We start from the raw sequence: 11,165 nt of genomic DNA on the forward strand, positions 1-11,165 counted from the left end.
AATTAAAATTGAATTAAATTGAGTTGAGTTGAAGTAGTAAAAACTTGAACCAAAATTTGATCGGGAGGGCCTCTACACTGTTGAGTTCGAGCCGATTCTAAACTGGAGTTGGCCACGACTGGGCCTGGTTGAATGTTTTCGTCCGGCTTATAAAGCTGTTTCACTTAATGTCCCCGTGAAATCATGATGGTTGATATTAATTTCTAATTACTTTGAGACGTTCGACAAAAAATAAATTTATAAATAATGCAAAGTACGGCATTATCTTAGGTTTTCAATATTTAATTCAGAAAAACGAAAGTATAAATTCTTAGTTATATATGTTTAAACTAGTTTTTAAAGTGAGCTTTATTTATTTATTTATTTATTTATAAGAGAATGAAAAAATTGCGGAAAAGACATCAACATTTGATAACTTTTATAATTCTACATTTTTTTTTAAATATTTCACTCCAACCTATAGCATTCAATTTAATTCTACCCTGTCATCAAAACTAGCCATTAAACTTAACAACAACTTCATGTCAGCATGCCTAATTAGCCTAAGAAGATCTAGTCAGGCCTAATACCCCCTAAAATAATAATCCCTAAATTGTAGAATTCCTAAATTGAAAAGAAAGGTGAGGTTTCCTAACCCAAATCGATGTATGCTCCGTTGGAACCTTCTTCATCAACTTGTTCTTGCTCTCCCAAGCCTTTCTTCAGTCGACGTCTTGCAAGCACGCAGCCAAGAAGAGACCTCTGAATCCATTGTGTAGTGACCAACTTCAATCTTCAATTCTCTTCCAATTTCTTGTTTTTTTTTTCTTGTTTCAATCTCTTACCAAAAACTAAATATCAAGTTTTCTTATAGTGGGTTATGGGATTTATGAGGAAATTCAAAGAAATCAAAAGCTTGGAAAGGGAATCAATGCTGAAAGAATGAAGAAGAAGAGAGGGGGAAAAAGAGAGTGAGGGTGGCGCAAATGGGGGCTGGGGGGGGGGGGGGGGGAGTTTGTTTCCTTTATATATTTTTCCAAATTTTGATTTATTTAATTAATTTTAATTGAGTTGTCCAAAGCCCATTAGTCCTAAAATTTTAATTGTGTCATAAAGGTAATTAAACTTAAATTTTTATTTCTTTTATTTCTTTTTACATTTACACTTAATTTTCCTCAAAATTTCTCCATAATTCAATATTTCATTTTCATTTACTTTAATTGACATTTTGGTCAAAAATCAACTCTTAAAGTGAATTGACCAAAATATCCCTCATCGAGTCATAATCATTCTTTTTTATAATACCCGATGAGTCCTTAGGTCTTTGGTTCACTTGAATTTTTATTGTGCCTATCTCAATTAATTTTCCTTTTATTTTTGGTTCTCAAGGTGTCTTTGAATAGTACTAGTCACAGACCAAAAATGGTACTATTCAAAGCTGATAAATGCATAATTTATTAACTTTACTCCCATTACATTTAGTGTTTTTAGTGTGTTTTTATGTTTAATTCAGTTGGTTAAAATATATTTATCATTTAGGCATATTTTTAGATAGTTGTGGAATAATTGTGTTAAATGGAGAAATTTTTAGTATTTGACCTTTGCTGTATTTTTTCTCCAGTAAGCTGTATTTTTCAGGTATTTCTAAAGTTGTAGGTCTCCAAATTGAGTGCTGTTTAATCCATTGAAAAGCTAAGATAGAGCACTTCAAATGATAAAGAGGGACCAAAGCCCAAATCAGTCTCCAAGGTTGACAAAATGAGCTATGGATCTATTGTTAAAGCCCAGACTTGATGTGTCACGACCAGTTTCAGTATTTATTTTGTATCTGGAGTTTTAGACGTCCAAATGAAGTAAGCCTAAGCCCAATTAAACATTAAGAGCCACCTCTACAACTTCTATGAAGGGCTAGACACGAGATGAGGCTATTTTAATTGTGAAAAACGGCAATGAAATCATCACTATGGCCTGGACTGTTGGTCTGAACTAGTCCTAGTTTTTGGGCCATAACTTGGGCTGTAGACCTCATATTTGGGCGAATGAGTACCCGTTGGAAAGCTAAGAAATAGGGCTACAACTTTCCTGAAGAGGTAAAGGCAGATTAGGAAAGGAAGTTGCTGAAAATCGGCCTTGATTTTAGAGATGTGAATGCAGGCTGAAAATCTATCTTTTGAAACTTTTCCTAGTTTGGTTCCTTTCTTTGACTATAAATACCTCTTTGACCAGCAGCTAAGAGCATCCTATTTAGACCTTCGTTCTCCATAGAAGGCATTCATTCTCCATTCTCTTTTTAGACTTCTTCTTTATTTTTCTTTATTTTTCTGTAAGCCATGAATATGAGTGGCTAAGTTTTTAATTCAGTTCAAGGGATTCAAGTTCTTATGTGTGATTTGTGAGATCAAGTTCTTAATTTAATTTATGTCTTTTTAAATATCTATTGTTTTCTAATTTAATTGTTTTTGATCTGTTGAATGATTTACTAAAAATGCCTATTAGTTAATTGTTTGATTTGATCAATTGCTAGTTCATCTTCATAATCCGTAATTATTGTGTAAGATTAAACATGAGTAGCAATTAAATTTTATTGATTATGATCCAAGTTTTGGATATTAACTAAGGAAACAATAGGGTGGATTAAATGATTTATGCTTCATAAATTATTGTTTAGCTTAACTACTTTCTTTTCTTAAAGCAGTTATTAATTTGATGAGGATTGCTTAATACCAACTTAGTTAATAATTAGAGTCAATAAGAGTGCTGGACTCGAATTGATGAGTATAGGAAAGTCAGGGATTTACCTCGCTGTTTGGTAAATCTGCGTTAAGTATTCAATAAGATATAATTGTATTTCTTTTGTCTATGATCGAATCAATGCATTGGAATGAGATTACCTTGGACTAAAGTTTGTTTAATTTGAGAGTTTCTTATTTCATTTTAGATCTTCATTTTTGATTTTTGATTTTTGATTTTTGATTTCTTCTTTGGATTGCGAATTACAACCCCCCCCCCCCCCATAACCTTTGTTTGTTTTTCCATTACACAAGTGCATAAAATTTAATAATTCAGTCTTTAGGGTTCGACCTAGATTTACCACTTGTTGCAGAAAATATTTTATAGCTGGTAATTTCAGTTAATTTAAATTTTGGTGGATTCGACAACCATTAAGAATTTTGGCACTATTGTCGGGGACTGAAATTCATTGGATTTCGTGTTTTTAGCATTATGGTATTTTGTTATTAATTTTGTTTGTGAAGTGTTGTTATTTTCAGGTTTTTGGAAAAAAATTACGGTGTTACTATTCATCAAGAAGTTTGGTTGAATTTGGAGGGCGGCCCATACCTATTTTGAAGGAAATGACGTTCTGATCAAGACTAATCAATCCATGGGATTCTTTGGCCCCACCCTCTTAAGGCCAAATTCGATTGTTTTCTAGGGTTTTGAGGCATTTTTCTATTTTTACCTTGATTTCTCTTTGTTTATGACAAGAACTTCTCAATCTAGTGAGTTGATCTTTGATCCAGAAGTAGAAAAAACAGCTAAATGGTTGAGAAAATTGGCTAAGTAAGCTAGGCAGATACATCTGAAGGAGTCCAATCTCCAAAGGAGCTAAATTCGAATTCGGATTCAGATTCGGAGTCAAGTTCCGAAAACGAGACCATGGCTGCTAGAACCTTGAAAGAGTTGGCTGCTCTTGATCTAAACCAATAGCCTTTGTGTATTCAATTCCCTGCTTTAAATGTTGCTTTTAAGTTGAAATCTGGACTAATCCATTTGTTGCCTAAGTTTCATGGTCTTAAAGGTGAGGATCCACATAAGCATCTAAAGGAATTTCATGTTGTGTGTTCCAGCATGAAACCTCAAGGAGTTTCCGAGGACTAAATTAAGCTTTGAGCTTTTTCTTTCTCCCTAGAAGGCACAGCTAAGGATTGGTTGTATTATCTTCCTTCTGGATCTGTCAACTCATGGAATGTGATGAAGCAGATATTTTTGGAGAAGTATTTTTCTGCTTCCCATGCTGCCAACATAAGAAAAGAAATTTGTGGCATTCGGCAGTACAATGGAGAGAGTTTGTATGAGTATTGGGAGAGATTTAAGAAGCTGTGTGTAAGCTGTCCCCATCATCAAATAAGTAAGCAGCTGTTGATTCAGTATTTCTATGAGGGACTTCTACCAATGGACCACAGTATGATAGATGCTACTAGTGGAGGAGCTTTGGTTGACAAGACACCAAAAGAGGCAAGGAGGCTGATTGCTAACATAGCAGCAAACTCTCAGCAGTTTGGAATAAGAATGGATCACACACCCATGAAGGTTAATGAGGTAAGTACATCTAACCTTGAGAAACAAATTTCTAATTTAACTTCTTTGGTGAGGTAGTTGTTTGTAGGGAACATGCAAGCTGTTAAGGTATGTGGAATTTGTTTGGGTTCCGGTCATGCTACTGATATGTGTCCTGCATTACAAGAGGATGAATCAATACAACATGCTAATGCAGTAGGACATTATGGACAGCCACAACGCAGGTGTGATCCCTATTCAAATACTTATAATCTAGGATGGCGAGATCATTCCAGTATGAGTTATGGGAACCAACCGGTGCAAAACCGATACCAGCAGCAAAGACCACAAGTGAATCAACCACCTCCACCTCCGCCTCCCTCAAATCAAGGTATATCACTTGATGAAATTGTTAAGGCTTTGGCTAACAATACCCAACTGTTTCAACAGGAGAGCAGAAATAGCATTCAAAACATCAAGAGGCAGATTGGTCAGTTAGCCTCATCTGTGAGTAAGCTGGAAGCTCAAGGTTCTGGAAAGCTTCCATCACAAACAGTTATGAACCCTAGAGAAAATGCGAGTGCGATACTGTTGCGGAGTGGGAAAGAAGTTGATAATCAGACTCTACATGAGTCAACGAAAAAGAAGAACCAAGGAGAAAAAGAGTCTGAAATTGAGGTAAATACTAAACCTAAACTAAATAAGGTTAATAATTCTGTTATTCCTCCATTCCCCTGCAGGTTGGCCAAGACAAAGAAAGAAGAACAAGAGAAACAAAAATTTTGGAGACTTTCAGGAAGGTAGAGGTCAATATACCTTTATTGGATGCGATCAAACAAGTTCCTAGGTATGCTAAATTCCTCAAGGAGTTATGCACTACAAGGCGCAAGTTGAGGAATGATGAGAAGATTAGTGTGGGGGAAAATGTGTCAGCATTAATTTAGCAAAAATTACCCCTAAGTGTAAGGATCCAGGTTCATTTTATATTCCCTGCAGAATAGGTGATTCTAAATTTGAACATGCAATGGCAGATTTAGGAGCATCTATTAATGTCATGTCATATTCAGTTTTCCAAACTTTGAATTTGGGTCCTTTGAAAGAAACCAGTGTCATTATTCAGTTAGCTGATCATTCTAATGCTTACCCATTGAGAGTAGTTGAGGATGTGTTGGTGCAGGTTGGAGGATTGATTTTTCTTGCAGATTTTTACATTCTGGATATGGAGGATAGTGTTCCCACATCAAAGTCAGCTTTAATTTTGTTTGGAAGACCTTTCCTAAAAACTGGCAAGATAAAAATTAATGTGGATGATGGTAACTTAACTATGGAGTTTGATGGAGAGACTGTCAAATTCATTATCTTTGATGCCATGAAGTATCTTGCTGATGACCATTCTGTCTTTTCTATTCATGTTGTTGATACAATTGTGCAGGATGTTTTTGAATTAAGCATGGAGGATGAGATAGAAGTGGTGATTAGTCAAGGAATTCAAGAAATCAGTACCAATCCAGCATTAAGTGTAGAGGTTCAAGAGGCAGTAATGGCATTGTAGTCATTACCTCCTATTCCAAAAAGGTATGGAGTACCAAAGATCAATTTACCTGTATCTCACACAAAATTATTACCTTCTGTGGTGCAGGCACCAGTTCTTGAACTCAAGCCTTTACCTGAGCATTTGAAGTATGTTTACATGGGAGATAATGAGACACTTCCAGTTATCATCTCAACTAATTTAACACAGATTTAAGAAAACAGATTGATTAGGGTTCTGAGAGTACATAAGGAAGCAATTGGATGGACAATAGCTGACATCAAAGGTATAAGTCCATCAGCGTGCATGAACAAGATTTTACTAGAGGATGAGGCTAAACCAAGTAGAGAAGCTCAAAAGTGGTTAAACCCACAAATGATGGAGGTTGTGAAGAAGGAGAATTTAAAACTACTGGATGCAGGAGTTATTTACCCAATTTCAGACAGCAAATGGGTAAGTCCAGTCCAAGTAGTGCCAAAAAAATCAAAAGTCACTGTGGTAGCAAATCAAGATAATGAACTTGTTCTAACAAGGATTCAGAGTGGATGGTGAATGTGCATAGACTACTGCAAGCTGAATTCAGTAATAAGGAAAGACCACTTCCCACTGCCATTCATTGATCAGATGCTTGAGCAGTTAGCAGGTAAGTCTTATTTCTACTTTCTTGATGGCTTTTCTAGATATAATCAAATTGTGATTGCACCTGAGGATTAAGAGAAGACTACCTTCACTTGCCCTGGAACTTTTGCTTTTAGAAGGATGCCCTTCGGGCTTTGTAATGCACCTACCACATTTTAGAGATGCATGATGAGCATATTTTTAGATTACATTGATACTTGCATTGAGGTGTTTATGTTAGTAGTATGCCCTAGAACATATCATCTAGTATGTATCTGGTACATGTTTTTATTAATAAAAGGCAGTTCCACTTTTTCGTTTACTTAAGATATTTATGTGTAATAGAAAAGGTCCATTGATATTTTATTAGAAATTCTATTCTTAAGTTGTTAAGAATATGAGTGACAGTATTTCTAGTACAAAGTATCATAAATAGGTTCACAATCAAGGATACTTCATAATAAGGACATGACTTATCCAGAAAGATTATATTTATATTTGTTTCCAAGTTATTTATATGAGATATAAATAAGATGGAATGGTGAGTCTCATGCCATATGACAAACGTGATAGGCACTTATAAATGATAAGTAGGCCGAACCAGTGACACTTATGACAAGCACATGGAGTTTACTCTTGTAAATGTTTTATCATAAATCATATCAGTGCATATAATCTTTAGACCTGAGATAGCACAGTTATCTTGTAAATAGGTAGTTTGAGTTTGATACTGCTTTCATACTTGTACTGTGTATGGGTATATGGGCATGTGTTGGCTCCTACTAGTTATATATGGAGGTAGGTGTTGATCAAGATGGAATCTGTTCCTCTAAGTAAATAGAGATAAAATCCTATGTTCATTTAATTGTTCTTGATGTTTCAAGTTCCTGGCCAGGACATATAGATTTAATCAGAAAAGAGTTTCTAATGAGAAAAATCATTTTAATCAAGAACTGGAATTAAAAGAGAATAAAATATTCATAGCAAATGGAGTTTAACATAAACCATGACTCCAGCTTGAGTTGGGATTTTGTAACAGAGAGATTCTAGTGCACGGTAACATATGATTATAGGTTCATTTAAGGTAAACCTTATTACTAATTGGGTGGCCATGGCATGCTATACTAGGTGTTAACCATGGTCTATGAGGTGCATAAAATGATTTAGAAAAATCATTTATGGTAAGAAAGAGTTCTGATGTTATTAAGAGTTGATATCATATCTCATTACCAATTAGTGATGAGCCTAGCAAGTCACACACAACACAAGTTATCACCTAATTAAATATGATTTAATTAATTAATTAAAAAGTTTAATTGATTAATTAAATAGGTTTAGTTTGTAATTAGATTGCAAAGTCCCTAGCATAACTTGAAACCAAATCTAGGTTATTGGATGTATAGTATAAGTTAGATTTATATTTAAAGTGTTTAAATATGATTTAATTAATGAGAAATTAATTAATAGATATTAATTAATTGATTTATGTTTGATATAAATTGATTAGAAGAAGAGAAATAATTATTTTGGATTGAGAACTCAAAATTAAGATACAGGGGCATTTTGATCATTTCACAGGGTGACATGTGGTACCATGAGATGGTAACACATGGCATTACACATAAGCTTGCCAAATGTTTTTTAATCATGTAAGATGATTAAAATTAAGATTAAATATAGGTTTGACACTTGGCACAATGTGATTGGGTCAATTAAACCTAGAGCCAATCAGAAGGTGACATGTGGCAAGGGTTTTAAGTGGTGACCTAGCTATATAAGGGAAAGGATGAAAAGAAAAATACCTAGCTACTAGGTATGAGATATCTAGGAAGCTGTTTCGCATGAGGATGTCTGAGGGACAGAATGTTGGGGATCATGTCCACAAGATGATTCGGCTGATTGAGCAGTTGGAACATCTTGACTTCAACATGGATTTCCAACTACAGATGGATTTGATCTTTCAGTCCCTTCCTGTGTCTTTTGGGAATTTTGTGACAAATTTTCATATGACTAAATAGGAATGCACCTTGGCTAGTTTACTCAACATGCTGGTTATTACCCAAAAGAATATACCGGGCAATAAAGGAAAAGAGGTAGCTTCGATTGCATATTTTTCTGCTGGAAAGTCCAATAAGAAAAAGGGCAATTAAAAAAGAAACCTCAAGTTCCAAGATCTTCCGAGAAGATAGCCAAACAGAAAAAAAAAAAAAAAACAAAGATCAAAGTTGACATAGGTAAAGGAAAGTGTTTCCACTACCAGCAGGAAAGTGTTTCCACTGCCAGCAGGAAAGTGTTTCCACTGTCCAGAGTATAGCAATCTAAATGAATGCAATGCCATGGTGAAAACCAACTCAAGTTCAAAACATATTTAGCACTTAAGGTTATGTCATGCTGCAGAAGATAGGATTGCAAAACTGGAGAAAATAGGGATTCTATCCTCATTGGGCTCTTAGCCTACTCCAACTTGTGAATCTTGCCTTCAGGGCAAAATGACTAGATCACCATTTATTGGACAAGGGCTAAAGGCTGAAAATATTTTGGAACTAATACATAGTCATATATGTGCTCCATTTAAGGAAATGGCTAGAGGCGGTTTTCATTACTTTACTACCTTTACTGATGATAAATCAAGATTTGTGTATTTGTATTTGATAAAACACAAACATGAATCTTTGGAAAAGTTCAAAGAATTTAAATATGAAGTAGAAAATCAAACAAGAAAGAGTATTAAAGCTCTTCGATCAAATCGTGGAGGTGAACATTTGAGTACTGAATTTGATGAATACTTGAGAGAGCATGGCATTGTTTCCCAGCTGACTCCTCCAGGAACGCCACAACTGAATGGTGTATCTGAAAGGAGAAATCATACCCTATTGGATATGGTACGTAGTATGATGAGCTATACAGATATGCCAATCCCTTTTTGAGGATTTGCATTAGAATCAGCTTTGTATATTCTGAATAGGATTCCATCAAAATCAGTTTCTTCCACACCTTATGAGATATGGCATAGAAGAAAACCAAGTCTTAAGCATGTTAAGATTTGGAGTTGTCCAGCTTATATAAAAAAGCTAAACACTGATAAATTGGAAACCAGATCAGAAAAAGGGTCGATTTGTTGGATGCCCAAAAGATAGTTTTGGATATTATTTTTATTTGCCTACATCACAAAAAGTTGTGGTGAGTAGAGATGCCACATTTCTTGAACAATAGTTTGCCCAAAAAGGAGGCAAAGGAAGGCAAATAGAGTTGGAATTAGAGAATTCTGACCAATCAATAGATCAGATGGATATAGATCCATCTAGTCAACCTATACCCGTTGATGAAACATCTACAGCTGTTCCTCGTAGAACAACCAGGGTATCTCACCCACCAGTGAGATATGGTTTCCTTCATGAAGAAGAATAAGAGTTGTCTACTCATGAAGAAGTAGATCATGGAGATGATCCACTTACCTATGAAGAAGCTATATCAAATAAAGATTCTTCAAAATGGATTGATGCTATGAAATCTGAAATTGATTCCATGTATAAGAATCAAGTTTGGGATCTTGTTGACCCACCTGAAGGTATTGTACCTATAGGGAACAAATGGGTTTTCAAGAAGAAAATTGGTTTTGATGGAAAGGTAAAGACCTATAAGGCAATGCTAGTAACAAAAGGGTTTCGCCAAAGGCAAGGAATCGACTATGAAGAAACTTTCTCGCCTCTTGCCATGCTTAAATCAATTAGGATTCTATTAGCAATAGCTACATACTATGATTATGAGATTTGGTAGATGGATGTCAAAACAGCTTTTCTCCATGGATACATTGAAGAAAACATTTTCATGGAACAACCTAGGGGTTTTGAATCCTGTAACACCCTCCCCGTAGCAACTCCGTACATTCTACTGTTTCGGTGACCGGTGTCGGTCCGGACAGCTAGAACGTTCGGAAAAATATTTAAACTTAAGTGAGAAACTAAAATTTACTCAAATATTAATAAGAAACATTTAGTAAAAATTTTAGAAATAAAATACAACCAAGTTAAACGAGCCGGTGCCCTAGCGAGGGGTAACCCAGAGGGAAGTTGCGGTTCTCGCAACGAGGAGCCCTAGACCCGGGAAAAAAATTATAAAATAATTTTTGGGACTCCAGAGAAGGGTCATTGAGGTTCCTATGGCATTAGAATGCCAAGAAAATATTTAGAAAAATTTTTCAATCGGTACAGACAATTTTGGCCCGTTGAGCCAAACAGAGGGCATTTTGGTCATTTCGCCTTCAGAGGTGATTTTTGGCCGACTTGTCCAGTTAAGTAAATAATTATTATGATCTAAAATATGAATAAATATTAGTAAAAATTTAATTAGAAATGAGTTAAAGAAAGAAGAAAGAAAAATCAAATAAAAAGGCATTAATGACATAAGCTTGATGTAATTAGAACCCCTTAGCCAATCAAATTAAAGGAAGACATTTATAATACATAAATGGGCAGAAAAAGAAGACCATTTTAGAGAATTTTCTGCAGCTACTCTTCTTCCCCAATAAAACGTTTCATGCTTCTCTTTTCCCTTCTCCATTTTCATGCTTACAAAGCTTGAATCCACACCCTTTCTCACCTCAAAACCCTAAGTTATCTTCACTAAAACTTGTCCCCACATCCTAAGAAACCTCTAGGCAGCCAAAAGAAGAAGAAAGAAGGAGTTTGGGTAGCTTGAAAAATCTGCCACCTAAAGGTTAGTGCCTATTTACACTTAAATCTCTTTTAATTCATGTTAA

General features: G+C 35.1%; 1 non-coding gene across 1 annotated transcript; it reads right to left on the bottom strand.

Annotated features, from left to right (window-relative positions):
- Window positions 1-3,999: 3,999 nt before the first annotated feature.
- On the bottom strand, window positions 4,000-4,106 carry LOC131170781 (small nucleolar RNA R71). The gene has a single exon (XR_009141547.1). It is a non-coding gene; the product is annotated as a small nucleolar RNA R71 (small nucleolar RNA).
- Between the last annotated feature and the right edge of the window lie 7,059 nt (window positions 4,107-11,165).

The sequence above is a fragment of the Hevea brasiliensis genome, chromosome 11 (assembly GCF_030052815.1).
Source record: "Hevea brasiliensis isolate MT/VB/25A 57/8 chromosome 11, ASM3005281v1, whole genome shotgun sequence".
NCBI classification, from domain to species: domain Eukaryota; kingdom Viridiplantae; phylum Streptophyta; class Magnoliopsida; order Malpighiales; family Euphorbiaceae; genus Hevea; species Hevea brasiliensis.